The following is a 27,413-nucleotide window of genomic DNA, read 5'->3' as shown; positions in this document are numbered from 1 at the left end:
ACTGAACTTGCTTATAGTAAAGTGATGGAAATATCAAATGTAAGTCTTAGAAACATCTTATTTTACCCGAGCATTATACACTGCTCTATGTTAACTACAGTTTGGCTCACACATCTGTTCATTGAAGTTACAATGTTCTCAATATCTGTTACTGATCCTCCAGAGTGGACCCCAACAGGAGTCCCCGTGCCCAGTGACATTGGAGCCAACAGATCAAGACTGAGTTTGGTTCAGAAGCAAAGGAACATTATTTTGAAAACAGAATGGAGAGGTGAGAGCGTGCACTCCCCCACGGGCTGTGGGCTGGGCTGCTGTGTAGGGATCCCGGCAGCGTCAGTGGGAGGGAGGGGATGGAGCTCTTGAGGGCTGGGTTGGCTGCAGCTCAGGCTCTATGCCACGGAGGCTGCATGGGACCCAGCTAGCTGAGGTGTCGACCCAGCCATTCTGTTCTAGGAAATCGGGTCTGAAGTGCCAGGTGTGGGACCTCCGCATGCGGAACCCTAGGAGCACGTGAAATTAGACAAAGCACAAAGGAAAAACAGGTTAGACTTTATTTTATTGCCCAGATTCTCTTTTTATCTCCCAGGAATTTTTAATGAACGTTGCCGGAGACAAACACCTCCTCTGCTTTTTGTTCTGTTCCACATTCTTGGGGTGTTGAGGGTCCAGACCCCTCTTTTGTAACTGCTTCATGCTATGGTGGGAGCCCTGATACCTGCGGGGAGGGGCAAAACTTCTCCCCACCAGCCTCCAGGTGAGGTTGATTGTCCCAAGGCCTCCTGCCTCACTTCTCTTCCACCTGAGCACCAGCATTGGAAGTGTTATAGATTCTAATGACCTTTAAGGGTCCAGGAAAGAGATGTGCAGAGATGCTGAGGTGGCAGGTTTCACCCCACACCACATTAGTTCGGCGACCGTAGGAAGATGGTTTTTGTCAGCCTAGATGCTCTGACCAGTAGTCTGTGCTTTCTTTAATTAGGTACCTGAATTAATGTACAAACAGCACCATGGGTCAGAGCGTTGCCCGCACAACTCCCAGACAGTCCAGGGTCAGTGGTGATCGAGGACCATGACGTCCACTGAGTCAACGGCCTTTAGAAGTAGCCAGCAGTCCAGCCGGTCATATTGGCCACCATCACCGTGTTGTCTGTAGGGTTTTCTATGGTGAAAGCGTGATATATATTTCCCCCTCCAAGCTTATTAGCTCCCCTGTGGGTGCAGTAAGTCCTGCAAGCAGTAGTCTGCTCTTTTGGGCACAGTCTTGTTGTTTTCTGAGAGAAACTCCAGGTCAAGTGATAGTCACACAAGTCATCTTGAGGGCCCGTTGCCCCCATTTGTATCTCTGGAGGTTGGAGTTGGAGGACCTCCTCACTCGAGGTGAGTGTGTCCACAGAGCGACCCCTGCAACTTCAGGGCATGTTGGGTGGTTAGGATCACCACATGGGGTCCTTTTCCCTTACGAGGGAGCTGGCCTTGTGGGCTGCTGATTTCCAGCTTTTTAGATACCCCAGTATCCTGGCCTGATGAGTCGGTGGCAAGCCCTTGGCGAACATAGTTTATCATATCTGAAGGGCATTCTTGTGCCCTTGTGCCACCATTTCAAGTGGTCCCAGTTTTTGCACTAAGGCTCCAAGGGCTATTAACCTTTGACCGGGTATGTAAAGGTCAAAGGTTTACCTAAATTAGGGAGTTCCTGGGCAAGGGTCTGAATTGACTGCTCTTTCCATTCTTGAGAGGCTGCTTCTGGATTCTATTCAAAAGGATCATCATCTTTTCGTGTCAGTGTTTCATGTAGAGGCCCAGGTATTAGACTGTAGTTAGGGATCCAGATGCAGAAAACCTTGGCCTCCCAAGGAACCCCTAAGCTGTCTTCTAGTTTTAGAAGACTTAAGGCTGCAAATGGCTTCTTCCCTATCCTGGGATGCGTTTCTCTGAATATCTGTGAGAATGAAGCCCAGGCATGTCACCTTAGCCTGGGATATTTGAGCCTTTTTCTTGGACACCTTCTATCCTTTCTTGGCTAGGTAGTTCAGAGGCGTCTTTAGTAGGCCTGGCGATCAGAATGTCATCTTCATATTGAAGGAGGGTTCCCTTTTACAGAGGTAGAACTTTTAGGTCTTTAGAGGACATTTCCCCAATGATGGTGTGGGGATTTTTGAACCATTGGGGCAGGACGGCCCAGCATTATTGCTTTTGTTGCATGTTGTGTCCTGCCACTCACAAGCCAAAAATTCTTGTGACTCTGAGATGAATGGAATACAGAAGAAGGCATCATTGAAGTCTAATACAGAATGCCATGGCCTGGTGGATGGTAGAATGACCACCAGGGTGTAGGAAATAGGAGCTACTGGATATATAACCTCGGTGGCTTCACTGACTGTCCTGATATGCTTTACCAGGTCTCCAGCAGCCCATGGGGCTCTCGTGGTCAGGCCAATCCCAGGATATGGAGCTCACCTGGGCTGCACCCTCCACCCCACAGCCCATGGGGCTCTCGTGGTCAAGTCCCTCCCGCGGTATGGAGCTCACCTGTGCAGCTACCCAGCAGCCCATGGGGCTCTCATAGTCAGGCCCTTCCCAGGATACGGCACTCCCATTGGCAGGTACCCAAGCAGGGCTGGACACACAGGAACTGTGCACATAGCCCACCTTGCAGAGAACCCCCAGCTCACCTGTCTCTCACAGCTGACACAGAACACCTCAGAGCAGGACTTGAACTAACAAACAGCAGCTCTGACAGGTCTGTGACCCTGGCTATCACTCTGTGCAGCCTCTCTCTGCCTGGTCTTCCAGACACTTCCACTGCAGCCAGGGCACCAGGCCTCTGTCTCCACCCAACATCACTCCTCTCCCTGACACCTGGGTTCTTCTCATTAGGATAGGGTCTTCTTGAAGTTGTTTTCCACTCATGGAACAGATAAAATGGTAAGAAAACAAGCCACAGCTGCAGCCCCTTGTCTATCCTAACTCTCAAGAGCCCACACCTGTTCCTTAGGCGTGGTCCGTTTAGCAAGGTTCATTTTCTTCAACTGTGAGCCACCGAGGGATGAGGATTGGCTGATTTGGGCAGCCTGACACTGCCTGCCAGCCCTCCCCAGGTGTGCCTGGGTTGAGGTCAATATAAACACCTCTCCAGTCAGCAAGAGACCCTGTAGCTGTGCCTGACGCCATATTCTTTGCCCCGTCAGCAGTGTTTGGACTGGGGTGGTGGGAGGGAGTGAGGGGCCGTGGCTTTGTGGGTGGCCCAGTGTGAGTGGGGCTCTGCTGGACTTCCTGCAGGAGTTGCCAGGCTGCCACCTGCTAAAGAAGAGGATGTGTCACCCATACCTGCCGCTGGAATTTCTCCCCAGGCAGAGGTGAGGAATTAAAAATCAGTGGGAGCCATGGCAGGATGGGTATCTCAGGCAGGTAAATGGAAAGCTTCCAGAAGAGCATCTGGGGCCAGTACCATCCTGGCTGGCCTGCAGGCACCAAGTCAGCCTGCGTGCTGTCGCTGGTGTGGCTCCACAGACCTTCTTCTAGGCTTGCAAGTGCTTCTACATATTCAGGTGTTTTACCTGGAAATGGTGAGAAGAGTTCAGCTGCAGCAGGACTGGGGCTCAGCTCACATTTACTCACAGACGCCTCGACACAGTCCCGCAGCTTTGCAATGAGGATGCTCCTTGTGGGGGGGAGTGCTGCTGACTTCATGGGAGACGATTTCCCACCTCTGACAAACTTAAGAATTTTTTACCACTGGATCAAGTGCCCTGATACGATTTTCCTCTGTATAAATGGTGGTTTCTGTTTTTTTTTTTTTTTTTTTTTTTTTTTTTTTTTTTTTTTTTCTTTTTGGTTCAAGGTAGATTTTATTTATTCCTATTTTGTTTTAATTTGGTGATATAAACATGGAAATAATGCATTAATATAAAGACGTCTATGTGAAGGGAAAAACTTTTTTTCTGTTTTATTAAATGTTATTTATTTATTTTTAATTTTTTTAAAATTTATGTATTTCTTTTATACAGCAGGTTCTTATTGGATATCTATTTTATACATATAAGTGTGCACATGTGAATCCCAGTCTCCCAATTCATCCCACCACCACCCTCACATGGCGTTCCCCCCCTGGTGTTCATATGTTTGTTCTCTACATCTGTGTCTCTATCTCTGCCCTGCAAACTGGTTCATCTGTACCATTTTTCTAGGTTCCACATATATGCATTAATATACAATATTGGTTTTTCTCTTTCTGACTTACTTCACTCTGTATGACAGTCTCTCGATCCTTCAAGGTCTCTACAAATGACCCAATTTCATTCCTTTGTATGGCTGAGTAATATTCCATTGTATATACGTACCACATCTTTATCCATTCATCTGTCTGTGGGCACTTAGGTTGCTTTCATTACCTGGCTATTGTAAATAGTGCTGCAATGAACATTGTGGTGGATGTGTCTTTTTGATTTATGGTGTTCTCTGGGTATATGCCCAGTAGTGGGATTGCTGGATTATATGGTAATTCTATTTTTAGTTTTTTAAGGAACCTCCATACTGTTCTCCATAGAGACTGTATCAATTTACATTCCCAACAATAGTGGAAGAAAGTTCCTTTTCTTCACACCCGCTCCAGCATTTGTTGTTTGTAGATTTTCTGATGATGCCCATTCTAACAGGTGTGACGTGATACCTCATTGTAGTTTCCATTTCCATTTCTCTAATAATTAGAGATGTTGAGCAGATTTTCATGTGCGTACTGGCCATCTCTATGTCTTCTTGGAAGAAATGTCTATTTAGATTTTCTTCCATTTTTGTATTTGGTTGTTTGTTTCATTAATATTGAGCTGCATGAGCTGTTTATATATATTGGAGATTAATCATTTGTCCATTGATTCATTTGCAAATATTTTCTGCCATTCTGAGTGTTGTCTTTTTATCTTGTTTGTAGTTTCCTTTGCTTTGCAAAAGCTTTTACGTTTAATTAGGTCCCATCTGTTTAGTTTTCTTTTTTTATTTCATTACTATAGGAGGTGGATCAAAAAACATCTTGCTGTGATTTACGTCGGAGTATCCTTCGTAAGTTTTCCTCTCAGAGTTTTATACTATCCGGTCTTACATTAAGGTCTCTAATCCATTTTGAATATATTTTTATGTAAGGTGTTGGGGAGTGTTCTAATTTCATTCTTTTACATGTAGCTGTCCATATTTCCCAGCACCAATGATTGAAGAGACTCTCTTATCTCCATTGTATAGTCTTGCCTCCTTTGTCATAGATTAGTTGACCATAGGTGTGTAGGTTTATCCATGTGCTTTCTTTTTTTTTTCCTTTTACACGTTTATTCGAGTATAAATGCTTTACAATGGAGTGTTCGTTTCTGCTGTATAAGAAAGTGAATCAGCTATACATATACAAATATCACCAGATCCACTCCTTCTTGCATCTCCCTCCCACACCCCATATCCCACCCCTTTATGTGGTCACAAAGCAACGGGCTGATCTCCCTGTTCTATGTGGCTGCTTCCCAGTAGCTATCGGTGTTACATTTGGTAATGTATTTATGTCCATGCCACTCTCTCACTTCGACCCAGCTTACAAATCCCCCTTCTGGTGTCCTCAAGTCCTTTCTCTATGTTCGTGTCCTTAATCCGGTCCTGCCACTAGGTTCTTCAAAATCTTTTTTTTTTCTTCATTAGGTTCCGTATATCTCTGTTAACATACAGTATTTGTTTTTCCCTTTCTGACTTACTTCACTGTGTAGGACAGATTCTAAGTCCATCCACCTCAGTACAAATAACTCAGTTTTGCTTCTTTTTATGGCTGAGTAATATCCCATTGTATATATGTGCCAGATCTTCTTTATCCATTCATCTGTCGATGGACACTTAGGTTGCTTCCATATCATGGCTATTGTAAATAGAGGTGCAATGAACATTTTTGTACATAACTCTTTTACAATTATGGTTTTTGCAAGGCAAATGCCCAGTAGTTGGATTGTTGTGTCGTATGGTACTTCTATTGTTAGTTATTTAAAGGAACCTCTGTACTGTTCTCCCTAGTGCCCATATCAATTTACATTCCCACCCACAGTGCAAGTGTGTTCCCTTTTCTCCAATAAAGGCCTCTCCAGCATTTACTGTTTTGTAGATTTTTTTGATGATTGCCACTCTGACTGCTGTGTGGTGATACCTCACGGTAGTTTTGATTTGCATTTCTCTAATGATTAGTGATGTTCAGCATCCTTTCATGTGTTTCTTGGTAATCTGTATATCTTCTTTGGATAAATGTCTATTTAGGTCTTCTGCCCGTTTTTGGATTGGGTTGTTTGTTTTTGTGATATTGAGCTACATGAGGTGCTTGTAAAGTTTGGAGATTAATCCTTTGTCAATTGCTTCATTTGAAAATATTTTCTCCCATTCTGAGGGTTGTTTTTGCATCTTGTTTATGTTTTCCTGTACTGTGTAAAAGCTTTTAAGTTTCATTAGGTCCCATTTGTTGATTTCTGTTTTTATTTCCATGTCTCTAGGAGGTGAGTCAAAAAGGATCTTGCTGTGATTTATGTCATAGAGTGTTCTGCCTATGGTTTCCTCTAAGTGTTTTATAGTGTCTGGTCTTATATTTAGATCTCTAATCCATTTAGAGTTTATTTTTGTGTATGGTGTTATGGAGTGTTCTAATTTCATTCTTTTATGTGTAGGGGTTCAGTTTTCCCAGCACCAATTACTGAAGAGACTGTCTTTTCTTCATTGTATATCCTTAGCTCCTTTGTCATAGATGAGATAGCCATAGGTATGTAGGTTTATCTCTGGGCTTTCTGTCGTGTTCCATTGATCTGTGTTTATGCCAATCTACATACACTTGATTCCATTATGGAGACATATAAATACATAGGTTTCAAGATTATTACCAGTCAGATATATTCCTCTTCAGTGAATAGGGTGTTTGGTGTCCAGTTCATTGAGAAAGGAGTAGGTCTTGTGTATTACATATTTGGTATATGGAATGGTATCTGTGCTAATTTCAAACTCTGCTTTTACACATCACCCCACGTCACCTGTCCCCTTAAGGAGGCATAAGTGTGTTTTCTGAACGTGTAACTCTGTTCTCTTTTGAAATTCAGTTCATGTGTAGCCATGTTTACATTCCCTCTATAAGTGATATATTACAATAAGTTTCTTTTTTCTTTGTGGCTCATTTCACTTAGCATCATCGTACCTAAAGCCACTCATTATGCTGCTATTGGCCTTATGACATTGATTTTATGTCTGAGTGACATTCCATTGTATATAAGTACCACAACATCTATATCCATGTTTTTCCTTTCCTGGGATATTTAAAGTGTACCGAAGTCGAGGTTCTTGTAAACAGAGCAGCCCTAAACTTTGGGCTGGCTGTGTGTTGTGGATTTTTAGTTTTCCCATAATACACGCCCATTAGTGAAGTGTGCTATGCTCTGTAGCTGTTTTAGAAAACAACATACAGTTCTCCAGAGAGGCTGTTTGCAATTTACATCCTGTCCATCGGTGTAACCAGGCTCCCTTTTCTCCATGGCCTGTCCTGCTTTTGTGGTTTTTACACTATTTGTGGATGGCCCTTTTGACTGGATGTAAGGGACACTTCTATTTAGTGTGGATTTTCAATGCCTGATGGCTTGTTTGGCCAAAAAGGGCGTATGCATTTTTTCCCGAATATAATCAAGAAAATACACATTGTCCCTTTTCAGCCAAGGGCAACATTGATGAAGTTCTGTTGCTTTTCATGTGCCTTAAAGATGACTCCAATGTACCTCTTGAAATCTGTTTCCTTCAATTCTGCCTTGCATTCAAATCCTCTTCACTGCCTTACCTCAATATATTTCTGGATGATAGTTGTCCTTTATAACTCTGCAAGTTTGTGAATTGCGGTTCCCCTGATTTCCATTTTTCAAATCGCCTATTTGTGAGCTGGCTGCAATACCACAGGATGGCTTTAGGCCTTAGTCTGGTTCCGGGGCTTCAGGCTGAGCCTTTGGCTAATTCTTCTTCCTGATGTTAAACTAGAGTGATATGTGCCCATCCAAACACCTACAGCTAATCTCTCATTTGTTTCCCCTCTTCCTGTTCATCCTCTGCTCAATTTGCAAACTGTGCATAACAGGAGGATAAAGGCGCTGACACTCCAAGTGGGGAGATTTTTAGTAATGCAGATGGAATGGTGAAGCTGAGCACGATGAAAGGAAAAATGAGGTACCTTTTAGAAAACTTTCCCAATTACACAGTGTACCATCCACTGGGTTTCCCATGCGTGTTTTAACTGTAGGAAGATTCCCTTCAACTTGGAGAGTTGGGACCACTAGAATGGGTATCACACAGTATTGCTCTAAGTGGTGTTCTTTTGCTCACACTACCTCAGCAATCTTGTCAGCCCCAAGTGTCCAGTCTTATATCTCATCCATCTATGGGTGTAAAGGTGGTCAATCTAGGTTGCATCACAGGCCCAGAACGTAATTTTTAAGATTTCTCTCTGTTTCGCTGTTTTTGCATTTTGCTTTTGAAACTTATTTTTATAAGGGGGTTTAGCTGAATTTCAGTGCTGTGTTCATGCCATTATACACACATATGATTCCTTTATGGAGACATGAGAATACATATGATTTAAAATGATTAGAGTCAGATATATTCCTCTGCAATGAATAGGGGGTGTTGAGTCCAGTTGATTCTATCGGGAGTAGGTGTTGTCTATTACATACTTAGTTTATGTAACGGTATCTGTGCTAATTTATAACTGTGGTTTTATGCACCACGCCACCTCGCCTTTCCACTTAAGCAGGCAGAAGATTGTTTTCTAAATGTGTGACACTGTTGTGTTTGTAATTCAGTTCACGTGTTGCCATGTGTACATTCACCCTATAAGTGATATCTTATGATAAGTTTCTTTTTCTGTTTGACTTTTTTCACTTAGAATCATCGTACCTGAAGCCACTCATTTTGCTGCTACTGGCCTTATGACATTGATTTCATGGCTAAGGGATGTTCCATCGTACGTAAGTACCAAAATTTTTTGAACCATTTTTTTCTTTCCTGGGACATTTAAGGTGTACCCAAGTTGAGGTTCTTGTAAGCAGTGCAGCCCTAAATATTGGTGTGGCTCTGTCTTACTGATTTTCAGTTTTCCCAAGGTATATTCCATAGACTGGAAGTGTGAATGTGTATCCTGAAATGTGTATCCTGCTATTCTGCCTCGCTTTCAATTCCACCTCGATGAATTACCTCAACAGATTTTTGGACGATAATTGTCCATTATTACTCTGCCAGTTTGTGAATTGCTGTGCCCCTGAGCTCCATGTTTCAACTCGTTTTTTGTGAGCTGAACGCAAGTCCAAAATTTTGGTTCAGGACCTATACTGGTTCCCGGTTGGTGGCTGAGACTTTGGTTAATTCTTCTTCCTGCCGGGAAATTAGAGTGACATGTGCCCATCCAAATGCCTAACAGCTACTGTCTCATTGGTTCTCCCTCTTCCCTTCGATCCTCTGCCAAGTTGGCAACCTGTGGGAACCAGGAGGATAAAGGGGCTGTCTCTCCAAGATGGGAGATTGATAGGAAAGCCGTTGGGAAGTCAAACCGGAGCTCCAGGAGAGGGACTATTCGTTGAGTTTTAGAAACCGTTCGTATTCACAGTGTGTCCATTCTGTAGGTTTCCCGTACATGTTATAGCTGTAGTAATATTCCATTCAACCTGGAGAGTTGGGACCCATGGAATGGGTGCCATGCATTATTGCTTTAAAGGGCCTGCATTTGCTCACAAAATCTCACCAATACTCTCAGTCCCAAGTGCCCAGCCTTTGCCACATCCAGCTGTCATTGTAGATAGGGTCATTCCAGGTTTCGTCAGAGACGCTGAAGGAATTGTAAAGAATTTCCCTCTTTTTGTTTTGCTTTTGAAATTATTTTATAGTGTGTTTGAGTTGATTCTCGCCGCCATTTTTATGCCAGTCTAAACACACTTGATTCCCATACGGAGACATATCAATACATAGGTTTTAAGATTCTTACTAGTCAGATATATTCCGCTGCGGGAAATATGGGGTTTTGAGTCCCTTTCACTGAGGAAGGTGTATGTCTTGTCTATTGCATAGTTGGTTTTTGGAATGGTACCTGTGCTTATATCAAACTCTGGTTTTATGCATCACTCCACCACTCCTTCCCCCTTAAGCAGGCATAAGAGTGTTTTCTACATGTGAGACACTCTTCTATTTCCTGACTCAGTTCATGTGTAGCCATGTTTACAGGATCTTCATAAGTCATATCTTATGATAAGTTTCTTTTCCTGTGTGACTTATTTCACTTAGTATCATCGTATCTGAATCCATTCATTTTGCTTCTAGTGGTCTTATGACATTGATTTCATGGCTAGGTATATTCCATCGTATGTAAGTACCACAATTTTTCGCACCAGTTTTATATTTCCTGGGATATTTAAGGTGTACCCAAGTTGAGGTTCTTCTAAGCAGTGCAGCCCTAAATTTGGGGGTGGCTCTGTCTTATTGATTTATAGTTTTCCCAAGGTATATTCCCTAGACGGTACATGCCCTTCGCTCTGTAGCTCTGTTGTTTACCTGTTTTGGGAACACAATGCACTCCTCCAGTGAGGCAGTTGACAATTTACAACCCACCCATCACCATAGCAATGCTCCCTGTGCTCCAGGGCCTGTCTTGCCTTTCTGGTTTTTACACATTTTGTGGATGTCCCTTTTGACAGGTTGTAAGAGATAATTCTTTGTAGTGCAGATTTGCATTGCCCCCTTGCTTCCTAGGCCAAAAAGGGCGTATGCATTTTCACCTGAATATATTCAGGAGAAAACGCATATGCCCTTTTTGGCTAAGTGCAACATTGTGGAAGTTGTGCCCCTCTTCCTGTGCTTTACAGGCGATTCCAACGTACCTCTTGAAATCTGTTTCCTGCTATTCCACCTCGCTTTCAAGTCCTCGTTGCCTTCCCTTAGCAGATTTTTGAATGATAGTTGTCCTTTATTACTCTGCCAGTTTGTGAATTGCTGTGCACCTGAGCTCCATATTTCAACGCGTATTTTGTGAGCTGAACGCAAGTTCAAAGTTTTGGTTCAGGACCTATACTAGTTCCCGGTGAGTGGCTGAGACTTTGGCTAATTCTTCTTCTTGCCGGGAAATTAGAATGATATATCACCGTCCAAATTCCTAACAACTACTCTCTCATTGGTTATCCCTCCTCCCTTCCAGCCTCTGCCAAATTGGCAACGTGTGGGAACCATTAGGTTAAAGGGGCTGTCTCTCCTAGTTGGGAGATTGATAGTAAAGCAGTTGGAAAGTCAATCCAGAGCACGAGGAGAGGGACTATTCGTTGAGATTTAGAAACCATTCGTATTCACAGTGTGTCCATTCTCTAGGTTTCCAGTACATGTCATACCTGTAGTAATATTCCCTTCAACATGGAGAGTTGGGACCCATGGAATGGGTGCCATGCATTTTTGCTTTAAAGGGTCTGCATTTGCTCACAAAATCTCACCAATACTCTCAGTCCCAAGTGTCCAGCCTTTGCCACATCCAGCTGTCATTGTAGATAGCGTCATTCCAGGTTTCCTCAGAGACCCTGAAGGAATTCTAAGGAATTTTTCTGTTTTTTTTGTTTGTTTGTTTTTGAAATTCATTTTTATATTGGGTTTGAGATGATTCTCGCTCCCATGTTTATGCCAGTCTAGACACACTTAATTCCCTTACCCAGACATATCAGTACATAGGTTTAAGATTATTACTACTCAGATATTTTCCTCTGCAGGAAATATGGGGTTTTGAGTCCCTTTCCCTGAGGAATGTGTAGGTCTTTTCTAATCCATAGTTGGTTTTTGGAACGGTACCTGTGCTTATATCAAACTCTGGTTTTATGCATCACCCCACCTCTCCTTCCCCTTTAAGCAGACATAAGAGTGTTTTCTAAATGTGAGACTCTGTTCTCTTTCCTAACTCAGTTTATGTGTAGCCATGTTTACAGGATCTTCATAAGTGATATCTTATGATAAGTTTCTTTTTCTGTGTGACTTATTTCACTTAGAATCATCGTACCTGAATCCACTCATTTTGCTGCTACTGGTCTTATGACATTGATTTCATGACTGAGGGATATTCCATCGTACATAAGTACCAAAATTTTTTGAACCATTTTTATATTTCCTGGGATATTTAAGGTGTACCCAAGTTAAGGTTCTTGTAAGCAGTGCCGCTCTAAATTTGGGGGTGGCTCTGTCTTATTGATTTTCAGTTTTCCCTAGGTATATTCCCTAGACTAGAAGTGCCCTTGGTTCTGTAGCTCTGTTGTTTACTTGTTTTAGGGAACACAATGCACTCCTCCAGTGAGGCAGTTGTCAATTTACATCCCGCCCATCAGCATAACAAGGTTCCCTGTTCTCCAGGGCCTGTCTTGCCTTTCTTGTTTTTACACATATTGTGGATGACCCTTTTGAGTGGTGTGAAGTGATACTTCTTTGTACTGCAGATTTGCATTGCCCGCTTCCTTGCTTGGCCAAAAAGGGCATATGCGTTTCCTCCTGAATATATTCAGGGGAAAATACATACGCCCTTTTTGTCCAAGTGCATCATTGTTGAAGTTGTGCCCCTCTTCCTGTGCTTTTCAGGCGATTCCAACGTACATCTTGAAATCTGATTCCTGCTATTCTGCCTCGCTTTCAAGTCGGGTTCGTTTCCTTCCCTCAACAGATTTTTGGACGATAGTTGTCTTTATTACTCTGGCAGTTTGTGAATTGCTGTGCCCCTGAGCTCCATGTTTCAACGCGTTTTTTGTGAGCTGAACGCAAGTCCAAAATTTTGGTTCAGGACCTCTACTGGTTCCCGGTGGGTGGCTGATACTCTGGTTAATTCTTCTTACTGCTTGGAATTTAGAGTGACATGTCCCCATCCAGATGCTTAACAACTTCTCTCTCATTGGTTCTCCCTTTTCCCTTCCATCCTCTGCCAAATGTGCAACCTGTGGGAACGAGGAGGTTAAAGGGGCTGCCTCTCCAAGTTGGGAGATTGATAGTAAAGCAGTTGGAAAGTCAAACTGGCGCACCAGGAGAGGGACTATTCGTTGAGTTTTAGAAACCTTTCGTATTCACAGTGTGTCCATTCTCTAGGCTTCCCGTACATGTTATAGCTGTAGTAATATTCCCGTCAACCTGCAGAGTTGGGAACCATGGAATGGGTGCCATGCATTATTTTTTTAAAGGGTCTGCATTTGCTCATGCAATCTCACCAATTCTCTCAGTCCCATGTGTCTGGCCTTATGCCACAGCCAGCTGTCATTGTAGATAGGGTCATTCCAAGTTCCAAAAGAGACCCTGAAGGAATTGTGAAGGATTTCCCTGTTTTTTTGGTTTTGTTTTTGAAATTCCTTTTTATAGTGGGTTTGAACTGATTCTCGCTGCCATGTTTATGCCAGTCTAGACACCCTTGATTCCCTTACTGTGACATATCAATACATAGGTTTAAGATTCTTACTAGTCAGATAAATTCCTCTGCGGGATATATGGGGTTTTGAGTCCCTTTCACTGAGGAAGGTGTAGGTCTTGTCTATTCCATAGATGGTTTTTGGAACGGTACCTGTGCTTCTATCAAACTCTGGTTTTATGCATCACCCCACCTCTCCTTCCCCCTTAAGCAGGCATAAGAGTGTTTTGTAAATGTGCGACTCTGTTCTCTTTCCTAACTCAGTTCATGTGTAGTCATGTTTACAGGATCTTCATAAGTGATATCTTATGATAAGTTTCTTTTTCTGTGTGACTTATTTCACTGAGAATCATTGTACCTGAATCCACTCACTTTGCTTTTACTGGTCTTTGGACATTGATTTCATGGCTGAGGAATATTGCATCGTATGTAAATACCACAATTTTTTAACCATTTTTATATTTCCTGGGATATTTAATGTGTACCAAAGTTGAGGTTTTTGTAAGCAATGCAGCCCTATATTTGGGCGTGGCTCTGTCTTATTGATTTTCTGTTTTCCCAAGGTATATTCCCTACACTGGAAGAGCCCTTGGCTCTGTAGCTCTGTTGTTTACTTGTTTTAGGGAACACAATGCACTCCTCCAGTGAGGCAGTTGGCAATTTACATCCCGCCCATCAGCATAAAAAGGCTCGCGGTTCTCCAGGGCCTGTCTTGCCTTTCTGGTTTTTACACATTTTGTGGATGTCCCTTTTGACCCGTGGGAAGTGATAATACTTTGTAGTGAAGATTTGCATTGCCTGCTTCCATGATTGGCCAAAAAGTGCGTATGCGTATTCTCCTAAATATATTCAGAAGAAAACACATACGCCCTTTATGGACAAGTGAATCTTTGTCGGAGTTGTGCCCCTCATCCTGTGCTTTACAGGCGATTCCAACGTACCTCTTAAAATCTGTTTCCTGCTATTCTGCCTCGCTTTCAAGTTCGCCTCATTGCCTTCCCTTAACAGATTTTTGGACGATAGTTTTCCTTTATTACTCTGCCAGTTTGTGGATTGATGTGCCCCTGAGCTCTGTTTATCAACTCGCTTTTTGTGAGATGAACGCAAGTCCAAAATTTTGGTTCAGGATCTATACTGGTTCCCGGTGTGTGGCTGAGACTTTGGTTAATTCTTCTACCGGCCGGGAAATTAGAGTGACATATGCCCGTTAAATGCCTAACAGCTACTCTCTCATTGGTTCTCCCTCTTCCATTTCATCCTCTGCCAAATTGGCAACCTGTGCGAACCAGGAGCTTAAAGGGGCTGTCTCTCCAAGTTTTGAGATTGATAGTAAAGCAGTTGCAAAGTGAAACTGGAGCAACAGGAGACGGACTATTCTTTGAGATATAGAAACCTTTCATATTCACGGTGTGTCCATTCTCTAGTATTCCCGTACATGTAATAGCTCTACTAATATTCCCTACAGCCTGGAGAGTTGGGATCCATGGAATGGGTGCCATGCATTATTGCTTTAAAGGGTCTGCATTTGCTCACCCTATCTCACCAATCCTCTCCGTCCCAAGTGTCCAGCCTTATACCACATCCAGCTGTCATTGTAGATATGGTCATTCCACGTTTCACCAGAGAACCTGAAGGAATTGTAAAGAATTTCCCTGTTTTGTTGTTTTGTTTTTGAAATTTCTTTTTATAGTGGGTTTGAGCTGATTCTCGCTACCATGTTTATGCCAGTGTAGACACACTTGATTCCCTTGCAGAGACATATCAATGCATAGGTTTTATGATTCTTACTGGTCAGATATATTCCTATGCGGGAAATATGGGGTTTTGAGTCCCTTTCACTGAGGAAGGTGTAGGTCTTGTATATTCCCTAGTTGGTTTTTGGAACTGTACCTGTGCTTATATCAAACTCTGCTTTTATGCATCACCCCACCTCTCCTTCCCCCTTAAGAAGGCATAAGTGTGTTTTGTAAATGTGAGACTCTGTTCTCTTTTCTAACTCAGTTCATGTGTAGCCATGTTTACAGGATCTTCATAAGTGATATCTTATGATATGTTTCTTTTTCTGTGTGACTTATTTCACTTAGAATCATCGTACCTGAATCCACCCACTTTGCTGCTACTGGTCTTATGACATTGATTTAAGGGCTGAAGGATATTCCATCGTACGTAAGTACCACAATTTTTGAACCATTTTTATATTTCCTGGGATATTTAAGGTGTACCCAATTTGAGGTTATTGTAAGCAGTGCAGCCCTAAATTTGGGGGTGGCTCTGTCTTATTGATTTTCAGTTTTCCCAAGGTATATTCCCTAGACTGGAAGTGCCCTTGGCTCTGTAGCTCTGTTGTTTTACTCTTTTAGGGAACACAATGCAGTCCTCCAGTTAGGCAGTTGGCAATTTATATCCCGCCCATCAGCGTAAAAACGCTCCCAGTTCTCCAGGGCCTGTCTTGCCTGTCTGGTTAGTGCACATTTTTTGGATGTCCCTTTGGAGCGGTGAGAATGATACTTCTTTGTAGTGCAGATTTGCATTGTCCGCTTCCTTGCTTGGCCAAAAAGGGCGTATGTGTTTTCTCTTGAATATACACAGGAGAAAACGCATATGCCCTTTTTGTCCAACGGCATCATTGTCGAAGTTGTGCCCCTCTTCCTGTGCTTTACAGGCGATTCCAATGTACCTCTTGAAATCTGTTTCCTGCTATTCTGCCTCGCTTTCAAGTTGGCCTCGTTGCCTACACTCAACAGATTTTTGGGCGATAGTTGTCCTTTAATACTCTGCCATTTTGTGAATTGCTGTGCTCCTGAGCTCCATTTTTCAACTCATTTTTTGTGAGCTGAACGCAAGTCCAAAATTTTGGTTCAGGAACTATACTGGATCCCTTTGGTCGGCTAGGTCTTTGGTTAATTCTTCTTCCTGCCCGGAAATTAGAGTGACATGTGCCCGTCCAAATGCCTAACAGCTACTCTCTCATTGGTTCTCCCTCTTCCCTTCTATCTTCTGCCAAATTGGCAACCTGTGCGAACCAGGAGGTTGAAGGGGCTGTGTCTCCAAGTTGGGAGATTGATAGTAAAGCAGTTGGAAAGTCAAACCAGAGCACCAGGAGAGGGACTATTCGTTGAGTTTTTGAAACCTTTCGTATTCACAGTGTGTCCATTCTCTAGGTTTCCCGTACATATTATAGCTGTAGTAATATTCCCATCCACCTGGAGAGTTGGGATCCATGGAATGGGTGCCATGCATTATTGCTTTAAAGGGTCTGCATTTGCTCACCCAATATCAAAAATCCTCTCAGTTCCAAGTGTCCAAAATTATGCCACATCCTGCTGTCATTGTAGATAGGGTCATTCCATATTTTATCACAGACCCTTAAGGAATTTTAAAGAATTTCCCTGTTTTTCTGTTTTGTTTTTGAAATTCTTTTTATAGTGGGTTTGAGCGGATTCTCGCTGCCATGTTTATGCCAGCTTAGACACTCTTGATTCCGTTATGGGTATATATCAATATATAGGTTTTAAGATTATTACTAGTCAGATATATTCCTCTGTGGGAAATACGGGGTTTTGAGACCCTTTCACTGAGGAAGGTGTAGGTCTTGTCTATTCCATAATTGTTTTTTGGAACGGTACCTGTGCTTATATCAAAGTGTGGTTTTATGCATCACCCCATCTCTCCTTCCCCCTTAAGCAGGCATAAGAGTGTTTTCTAAATGTGAGATTTTGTTCTCTTTCCTAACTTAGTTCATGTGTATCCATGTTTACAGGATCTTCATAAGTGATATCTTATGATAAGTTTCCTTTTCTTTGTGACTTATTTCACTTAGAATCATCGTACCTGAATCCACTCATTTTGCTGCTACTGATCTAATGACATTGATTTCATGGCTGAGGGATATTCCATCGTACGTAAGTACCACAATTTTTTGATCCATTTTTATATTTCCTGGGATATTTAAGTTCTACCCAAGTTGAGGTTCTTGCAAGCATTGCAGACCTAAATTTGAGGGTGGCTCTGTCATATTGATTTTCAATTTTCCAAAGGTATATTCCCTAGACTGGTAGGGCCCTTGGCTCTGTAGCTCTGTTGTTTACTTGTTTTAGGGAACACAGTGCACACTTCCAGTGAGGCAGTTGGCAATTTACATCCCGCCCATCAGCATAATAAGGCTCCCTGTTCTCCAGGGCCTGTCTTGCCTTTCTGGTTTTTACACATTTTGTGGATGTCCCTTTTGACCGGTGGGAAGTAATACTTCTTTGTAGTGAAGATTTGCATTGCCCGCTTGCTTGCTTGACCAAAAAGGGCGTATGCGTTTTCTCCTGAATATATTCACGAGAAAACGCATACACCCTTTTTGGCCAAGTGCATCATTGTCGAAGTTGTGCCCCTCTTCCTGAGTTTTACAGGCGATTCCTCCGTATCTCTTGAAATCTGATTCCTGCTATTCTGCCTCGCTTTCAAGTCGGCCTCGTTGCCTTCCCTCAGCAGATTTTTGGACGATAGTTGTCCTTTATTACTCTGCCAGTTTGTGAATTGCTGTGCCCCTGAGCTCCATTTTTCAACTCCTTTTTGGTGAGCTGAACGCAAGTCCAAAATTTTGGTTCAGGATCTATACTGGTTCCCAGTGGTTGGCTGAGACATTCTTTAATTCTTCTTCCTGCCGTGAAATTAGAGTGACATGTGCCCATCCAAATGCCTAACAGCTACTGTCTCTTTGGTTCTCCCTCTTCGATTCCATCCTCTGCCTAATTGGCAACCTGTGCGAACCAGGAGCTTAAAGGGGGTGTCACTCCAAGTTGCGAGATTGATAGTAAAGCAGTTGGAAAGTCAAATAGGAACACCAAGAGAGGGACAATTCGTTGAGTTTTAGAAAACTTTCGTATTCACGTTGTGTCCATTCTCTAGGTTTCCCGTACATGTTATAGCTGTAGTAATATTCCCTTCAACCTGGAGAGTTGTGACCCATATAATGGGTGCCATGCATTATTGCTTTAAAGTGTCTGCATTTGCTCACCCAATCTCACTAATCCTCTCAGTCCCTAATGTCCAGCCTTATGCCACATCCAGCAGTCATTGTAGATAGGGTCATTCCAGGTTTCCTAAGAGACCCTGAAAAAATTGTAAAGGATTTCCCTGTTTTTTTGTTTTGTTTTTGACATTTCTTTTTATAGTGGGTTTGAGCTGATTCTCGCTGCCATGTTTATGCCAGTCTAGACACACTTGATTCCCTTATGTAGACATATCAATACATAGGTTTGAAGATTCTTACTACTCAGATATATTCCTCTGCGGGAAATATGGGATTTTGAGTCCCTTTCACTGAGGAAGGTGTAGGTCTTGTCTATAGCACAGTTGGTTTTTGGAACGGTACCTGTGCTTGTATAAAACTCTGGTTTTATGCATCACCCCACCTCTCCTTCCCACTTAAGCAGGCAAAAGAGTGTTTTCTAAAAGTGAGACTCTGTTCTCTTTCCTAACTCAGTTCATGTGTATCCATGTTTACAGGATCTTCATAAGTGATATCTTATGATAAGTTTCTTTTTCTGTGTGACTTATTTCACTTAGAATCACCGTACCTGTATCCACTCACTTTGCTGTTACTGGACTTATGACATTGATTTCATGGCTGAAGGATATTCCATCGTACTTAAGTTCCCCTATTTTTGAACTACTTTTATATTTCCTGGGATATTGAAGGTGTACCCTAGTTGAGGTTCTTCTATGCAGTGGAGCCCTAAATTTGGGGGTGGCTTTGTCTTATTGATTTTCAGTTTTCCCAAGGTATGTTCCCTAGACTTGAAGTGCCCTGGGCTCTGTAGCTCTGTTGTTTACTTGTTTTAGGGAACACAATGCACCACTCCAGTGAGGCAGTTGGCAATTTACATCCCACCCATCAGCATAACAATGCTCCTGTTCTCCAAGGCCTGTCTTGCCTTTCTGGTTTTTACATAATTTGTGGATGTCCCTTTTGACCGGTGGGAAGTGATTCTTCTTTGTAGTGCAGATTTGCATTGCCGGCTTGCTTGCTTGGCTAAAAAGGGTGTATCGTTTTCTCGTGAATATATTCATTAGAAAACGCATACGCCCTTTTTCGCCAAGTGCATCATTGGCGAAGTTGTGACCCTCTTCCTGTGCTTTGCAGGCGATTCCTACGTACCTCTTGAAATCTGATTCCTGCTAATCTGCCTCACTTTCTAGTCGGCCTCGTTGCCTTCCCTCAGCAGATTTTTGGACGAGAGTTGTCCTTTATTACTCTGCCAGTTTGTGAACTGCTGTGCCCCTGAGCTCCATTTTTCAACTCGTTTTTTTGTGAGCTGAACAAAAGTCCAAAATTTTGGTTCAGGACCTATACTGGTTCCCGGTGGGTGGCTGAGACTTTGGTACATTCTTCTTTCTGCTGGGAAATTAGAGTGACATGGGCCCGTCCAAATGCCTAACAGCTACTCTCTCATTGGTTCTCCCTCTTCTCTTCCATCCTCTGACAAATTGGCAACCTGTGCGAACCAGTAGCTTAAAGGGTGTGTCTCTCCAAGTTGGGAGATTGATAGTAAAGCAGTTGGAAAATCATACAGGACCACCAGGAGAGTGACTATTCGCTGAGTTTTAGAAACTTTTCGTATTCACAGTGTGTCAATTCTCCAGGTTTCCCGTACATGTTATATCTGTAGTAATATTCCCTTCAACCTGGAGAGTTGTGACCCATATAATGGGTGCCATGCATTATTGCTTTAAAGGGTCTGCATTTGCTCACCCAATCTCACTAATCCTCTCAGTCCCTAATGTCCAGCCTTATGCCACATCCAGCTGTCATTGTAGATAGGGTCATTCCAGGTTTCCTAAGAGACCCTGAAAAAATTGTAAAGGATTTCCCTGTTTTTTTGTTTTGTTTTTGACATTTCTTTTTATAGTGGGTTTGAGCTGATTCTCGCTGCCATGTTTATGCCAGTCTAGACACACTCGATTCCCTTACAGAGACATATCAATACATAGGTTTTATGATTCTTACTAGTCAGATATATTCCTCTGCGGGAAATATGGGTTTTTGATCCCTTTCACTGAGGAAGGTGTAGGTCTTGTCTATTCCATAGTTTGTTTTTGGAACGGTACTTGTGCTTATATCAAACTCTTGTTTTATGCATCACCTCACCTCTCCTTCCCCCTTCAGCAGGCAGAAGAGTGTTTTCTAAATGTGAGACTCTGTTCTCTTTCCTAACTCAGTTCATGTGTAGCCATGTTTAGAGGATCTTCATAAGTGATATCTTTTTTTTTTTTTTTTAAGTTTATTTATTTATTTTTTTAATTAGTTTCTGCTTTATAACAAAGTGAATCAGTCATACATGTACATCTGTTCCCACATCCCTTCCCTCATGCATCTCCCTCCCTCCCACCCTCCCCATCCCACCCCTCCAGGCGGTCACAAAGCACCGAGCTGATCTCCCTGTGCTCTGCGGCTGCTTCCCACTATCTATCTACCTTACGTTTGGTAGTGTATACACGTCCATGCCTCTCTTTCGCCTTGTCACAGCCCACCCTTCCCCCTCCCCATATCCTCAAGTCCATTCTCAAGTAGGTCTGCGTCTTCATTCCCGTTTTGCCCCTAGGTTCTTCATGACATTTTTTTTTTAAATTCCGTATATATGTGTTAGCATACGGTATTTGTCTTTCTCTTTCTGACTAACTTCACTCTGTATGACAGACTCTAGGTCTATCCACCTCATTACAAATAGCTCAGTTTCGTTTCTTTTTATGGCTGAGTAATATTCCATTGTATATATGTGCCACATCTTCTTTATCCATTCATCCGATGATGGACACTTAGGTTGTTTCCAGCTCCGGGCTATTGTGAATAGAGCTGCAATGAACATTTTGGTACATGTCTCTTTTTGAATTATGGTTTTCTCAGGGTATATGCCCAGTAGTGGGATTGCTGGGTAAGCTGTGACAAAGCGAAAGAGAGGCATGGACATATATACACTACCAAACGTAAGGTAGATAGATAGTGGGAAGCAGCCGAAGAGCACAGGGACATAAGTGATATCTTATGATAAGTTTCTTTTTCTGTGTGACTTATTTCATTTAGAATCATCGTACCTGAATCCAATCACTTTGCTGTTACTGGTCTTATGACATTGATTTCATGGCTGAAGGATATTCCATCGTAAGTAAGTACCAGTATATTTGAACTATTTTTATATTTCCTGGGATATTGAAGGTGTACCCTAGTTGAGGTTCTTGTAATCAGTGGAGCCCTAAATTTGTGGGTGGCTCTGTCTTATTGATTTTCAGTTTTCCAAAGGTATATTCCCTTGACTTGATGTGCCCATGGCTCTGTAGCTCTGTTGTTTAGTTGTTTTAGGGAACCCAATGCACCACTCCAGGGAGGCAGTTGGCAATTTACATCCCTCCCATCAGTATAACAAGGCTCCTGTTCTCCAGGGCCTGTCTTGAGTTTCTGGTTTTTATATATTTTGTAGATATCCCTTTTGACCGGTTGGAAGTGATACTTCTTTGTAGTGCAGATTTGCATTACCCGCTTGCTTGCTTGGCCAAAACGTGCGTATGCGTTTTCTCCTGAATATATTCAGGAGAAAACGCATACGCACGTTTTGGCCAAGTGCATCATTGTCGAAGTTGTGCCCCTCTTCCTGTGCTTTACAGGCGATTCCTACGTACCTCTTGAAATCTGATTCCTGCTATTCTGCCTCGCTTTCAAGTCGGCCTCGTTGCTGTCCCTCAGCAGATTTTTGGATGATAGTTGTCCTTTATTACTCTGCCAGTTTGTGAATTGCTGTGCCCCTGAGCTCCATTTATCAACTCGTTTTTTTGTGAGCTGAATGCAAGTCCAAAATTTTGGTCAGGACCTACACTGGTTCCCGGTGGGTGGCTGAGACTTTGTTTAATTCTTCTTCCTGCCGGGAAATTAGAGTGACATCTGTCCATGCAAATGCCTAACAGCTACTCTCTCACTGGTTCTCCCTCTTCCCTTCCATCCTGTGCCAAATTGGCAACCTGTGCGAACTAGTAAGTTAAACGGGCTGTCTCTCCAAGTTGGGAGATTGATAGTAAAGCAGTTGGAAAGTGAAACCGTAGCACTACGAGAGGGACAAATCGTTGAGATTTAGGAAACTTTCGTATTCACAGTGTGTCCATTCTCAGTTTCCCGTACATGTTATAGCTGTAGTTATATTCCCTTCAACCTGGAGAGTTGGGACCCAAGGAATGGGTACCATGAATTATTGCTTTAAGGGGTCTGCATTTGCTCACCCAATTTCACCAATCCTCTCAGTCCAAAGTGTCCAGCCTTATGCCACATCCAGCTGTCATTGTATATATGGTCATTCCAGGTTTCATAAGAGACCCTGAAGGAATTGTAAAGAATTTCCCTGTTTTTTTTGTTTGGTTTTTGAAATTCCTTGTCATACTGGTTTTGAGCTGATTCTCGCTGCCATGTTTATGCCAGTCTAGACACACTTGATTCTCTTATGGAGACATATCAATACATAGGTTTTAAGATTCTTACTTGTCAGATATATTCCTCTGCGGGAAATATGGGGTTTTTAGTCCCTTTCACTGAGGCCGGTGTAGGTCTTGTGTATTCCATAGTTGGTTTTTGGAATGGTACCTGTGCTTATATCAAACTCTGGTTTCATGCATCACCCCACCTCTCCTTCCCCCTTAAGCAGGCACAAGAGTGTTTTCTAAATGTGAGACACTCTTCTCTTTCCTAACTCAGTTCATGTGTACCCATGTTCACAGGATCTTCATAAGTGATATCTTATGATAAGTTACTTTTTCTGTGTGACTTATTTCACTTAGAATCACCGTACGTGAATGCACTCATTTTGCTGCTACCGGTCTTATGATATTGATTTCATGGCTGAGGGATATTCCATCGTACGTAAGTACCACAATTTTTTGAAACATTTTAATATTTCCTCGGATATTTAACCTGTACCCAAGTTGAGGTTCTTGTAAGCAGTGTAGCCCTGACATTGGCGGTTGCTTTGTCTTATTGATTTTCAGTTTTCCCAAGGTATATTCCCTAGACTGGAAGTGCCCTTGGCTCTGTAGCTCTGTTGTTTACTTGTTTTAGGGAACACAATGCACTCCTCCAGTGAGGCAGTTGGCAATTTACATCCCGCCCATAAGCATAACAAGGCTCCCTCTTCTCCAGGGCCTGTCTTGCCTTTATGGTTTTACACATATTGTGGATGTCCCTTTTGCCTGGTGGGAAGTGATACTTCATTGTTGTGCAGATTTGCATTGTCCGCTTGCTTGCTTGGCCAGAAAGGGCGTATACGTTTTCTCCTGAATATATTCTGGAGAAAACGCTTACGCCCTTTTTGGCCAAGTGCATCATTGTCGAAATTCTGCCCCTCTTCCTGTGCTTTAAAGGTGATTCCAGTGTACCTTTTGAAATCTGTTTCCTGCTATTCTGTCTCGCTTTCAAGTCTGCCTCGTTGCCTTCCCTCAACAGATTTTTGTACGATAGTTGTCCTTTATTAATCTGACAGATTGTGAATTGCTGTGCCCCTGAGCTCCATTTTCAATTCACGTTTTTGTGAGCCGACCGCAAATCCACAATTTTGCTTCAGGACCTATACTTGTTCTGGGGGGGCAGAATGAGACTTTGGTTAACTCCTCTTCGTGACGGGAAATTAGTGTGACATGTGGCTGTCCAAATGCCTACTGCTACTCTCTCATTGGTTCTCTCTCTACCCTTATATCTTCTGCACAATTTGCCCATTGTGTGAATGAGGAGGTTTTAGGGGCTGACTCTCCAAGTTGGGAGATTGAGAGTAAAGCAGTTGGAATGTCAAACTGGAGCACAAGGAGAGAAAAAAGTAGTAGAGCTTTAGAAACCTTTCACCATCAGAGTGTTTCCATTCTCTACGTGCCCATACATGTTATAACTGTAGTGATATTCCTTTCTACCTGGAGAGTTGGGAACCATGGAATGGGTGACAGGCATTATTTCTTTAAAGGGTCTGCATTTTTTCACCCAATCTCACCAGTCCTCTCAGCCCCAATGACCAGCCTTATGCCACATCCAGCTGTCATTGTAGATAGTGTCATTCCAGGTTTCATCAGAACCCCTGAAGGAATTGTGTGAGAATTTTACTGTTTTTATGTTTTGTTTTAAAATTCATATTTATAGTGGGTTTGAGCTGATTCTCACTGCCATGTTTATGTCGTTCTAGACACACTTGGTTCCCTTATGGAGACATATCAATACATAGGTTTTAAAATTCTTACTAGTCAGATATATTTCTCTCCGGGGAATAGGGATGTTGAGTTCCATTCACTGAGGAAGGAGTAGGGCTTGTCTCTTCTCTTTTTGGATTATGGAACGGTTTCTGTGCTAATATCAAACTTTTGTTTTGTGCATCTCCCCACCTCTCTTTCCCCTTAAGTAAGCATAAGAGTGTTTTCTAAATCTGAGAATCTGTTCTCTTCCCTAATTCAGTTCATATGTAGCCATGTTTACATTCCCTTCATAAGTGATATCTTTTGTCAGAATGCACTATGGCCCTTGTCATAATAATGCTCCATGTCCCCTGTCATCACAATGCTCCATGCCCTGGTTATCACAATGCTCCATGTCCCTTGTCATCACAATTCTCCACGTCCTTGTCATCACAATGCTACATGACACTTCTCATCAAAATGTTACATACTCTTGTCATCACAATTCTCCATGCACTTGTCATCGCAATGCTCCATGCACTTGTCATCACAATGCTCCATGCCCTTGTCATCACAATGCTCCATGCCCTTGTCATCACAATGCTCCATGCCCTTGTCATCACAATGCTCCATGACCCCTCTCATCACAATGCTCCCTGACACCTGTCATCACAATGCTTAATGCCACTTGTCTTTACAGTGCTCCATGGTGCTCGACATCACAATTACCCAAAGTCTTCTCATCACAGTGCTCCACGTTTTGCCATCACCATGCTCTATGCCTTGTCATCTCAAAGCTCAATGTCCCTTGTCCTCACAATTGTCCACGTCCGTGTCATTACAATGCTCCATGGCACTTCACATCACAATGTCATATGCTCTTCTCATCACAATACTCCATGCACTTGTCATCGCGATGCTCCATGACCCCTGTTATAGGAAGCTCCATGCGTTTGTCATCACAATGTTTCACGACCTGGACATTAAAATTATCAATGGCCCTTGATATCACAATGCTCCATGCCCTTGTCATCACAATGCTCCTTTACTTTGTCACAACAATCCTCCATGACACTTGGCATCACAATGCTCAATGATATTGTCATCAAACTGGAACATGACATATTTCATCACAGTGCTCCCTGACAACTTTCTTCACAATAATCTATGACCTTGTCATCACAGTACCCCATGCCCTTGTCGTCACAATGTGCCATGCCCACTCTTATCTCAGTAATCCATGAAACTTGTCAGAACAATGCTCCATGCCAATTTTCATCACAATGCCCATTGAACGCTGTCATCACAATGCACCATGCCCATCATCATAATGCTTCATGCTATTGTCATCACAATGAAATCAAAATGCTCCATGACCTCTGTCATCACAATGCTCCACACCCTTGTGATCATAAAGTTCAATAACACTTGTCATCACAATGCCCCATGACGCTGGTCATCACTATTATCCACGGTCTTCTCATCACAATGAACCATGATTTTTGTCATCACAATGCTCATTACACTTGTCGGCACAATGCTCCCTGACTATTGCCATCAGTATGCACCTTGAACTCTTTCATGACAAAGCTCCATGCCTTTTTCATCACAATGATCCATGCCCTTTTCATCACAATGCTCCAAGAACCCTGTGATCACAATGCTCCTTGCACTTGTCATCACAATACTCCATGACGCATGTCATCAGAATGCTCCATGGCCTTCTCATCATAATGCTCCATGCCCTTGTCATCACAGAGCTCCAAGACACCTGTAATCACAATGTTCCCTGCTCCTTTTCATCCGAAAGCTCCATGAGACTAGTCATCACAAGGTTCCATGGTCTTCACATCACAGTGCTCCAGGACGTTGTCATCACAGTGCTCCATTCCCTTGTCATCACAATACTCCATGACCCCTGTCATCAAAATACTCCATGAACATTTTCACCCCAGTGGTCCATGACCCTTCTCATCACAATGATGCATGCCCATGTCATCCCAATGCTCCATGGCACCTGTATTCACAATGCTCTGTGACACTTGTCATCACATTGTTCCATGATACCTGTCATCAAAATACTCCATGCGTTTGTCAGCAAAATGCTACATGACCTTATCATTACAATGCTCTATGCGCTTGTCATCACCTTACTCCATTACCATTGCCATCACAATCCTCCATGAAACTTGGGATCACATTGCTTCATGCCCTTGTCATAAAAATGCTCCAAGCTCCTTGAAATCAAAATGAGCCAAGACCTCTGTTATCACAATGCTCCAATCCCTTGCGATCACAATGTTCCATAACACTTGTCATCACAACGCTCCATGATGTGTGTCATCACAATACTCCATGCCCTTTTCATCACAATGCTCCATGACATTTGTCATAACAATACTCCATTAAATTTGGCATCACAATACTACCTAGCATTGTCATCACAATGAACCATAACATGTCATCACAATGCTCCCTGACACCTGTCTTCACAATACTCGATGACCTTCTTTTCACAATGATCCATGACCTCTGTCATCACAATGCTCCAAACACATGTGATCACAAAGTTCCATAACAGTTGTCATCACAACGCTCCGTGATGCCTGTCATCACAATACTCCTTGTCCTTTTCATCACGATGTTCCATGACCTTTGTCATCACAATTCTCAATACACTTGTCATCACAATGCTCCCTGACACTTGTCTTCAGAATGCTCCTTGAACCTTGTCACGAAAATGCTCCATGCCCTTTTCATCACAATGCTCCATGCCATTGTCATCAAAATACTCCACAAG

Source organism: Mesoplodon bidens, assembly GCF_964165515.1.
Source record: "Mesoplodon bidens genome assembly, contig: HAP1_SCAFFOLD_42, whole genome shotgun sequence".
Taxonomy (NCBI): domain Eukaryota; kingdom Metazoa; phylum Chordata; class Mammalia; order Artiodactyla; family Ziphiidae; genus Mesoplodon; species Mesoplodon bidens.
Note: the sequence above shows the minus strand (reverse complement) of the source record.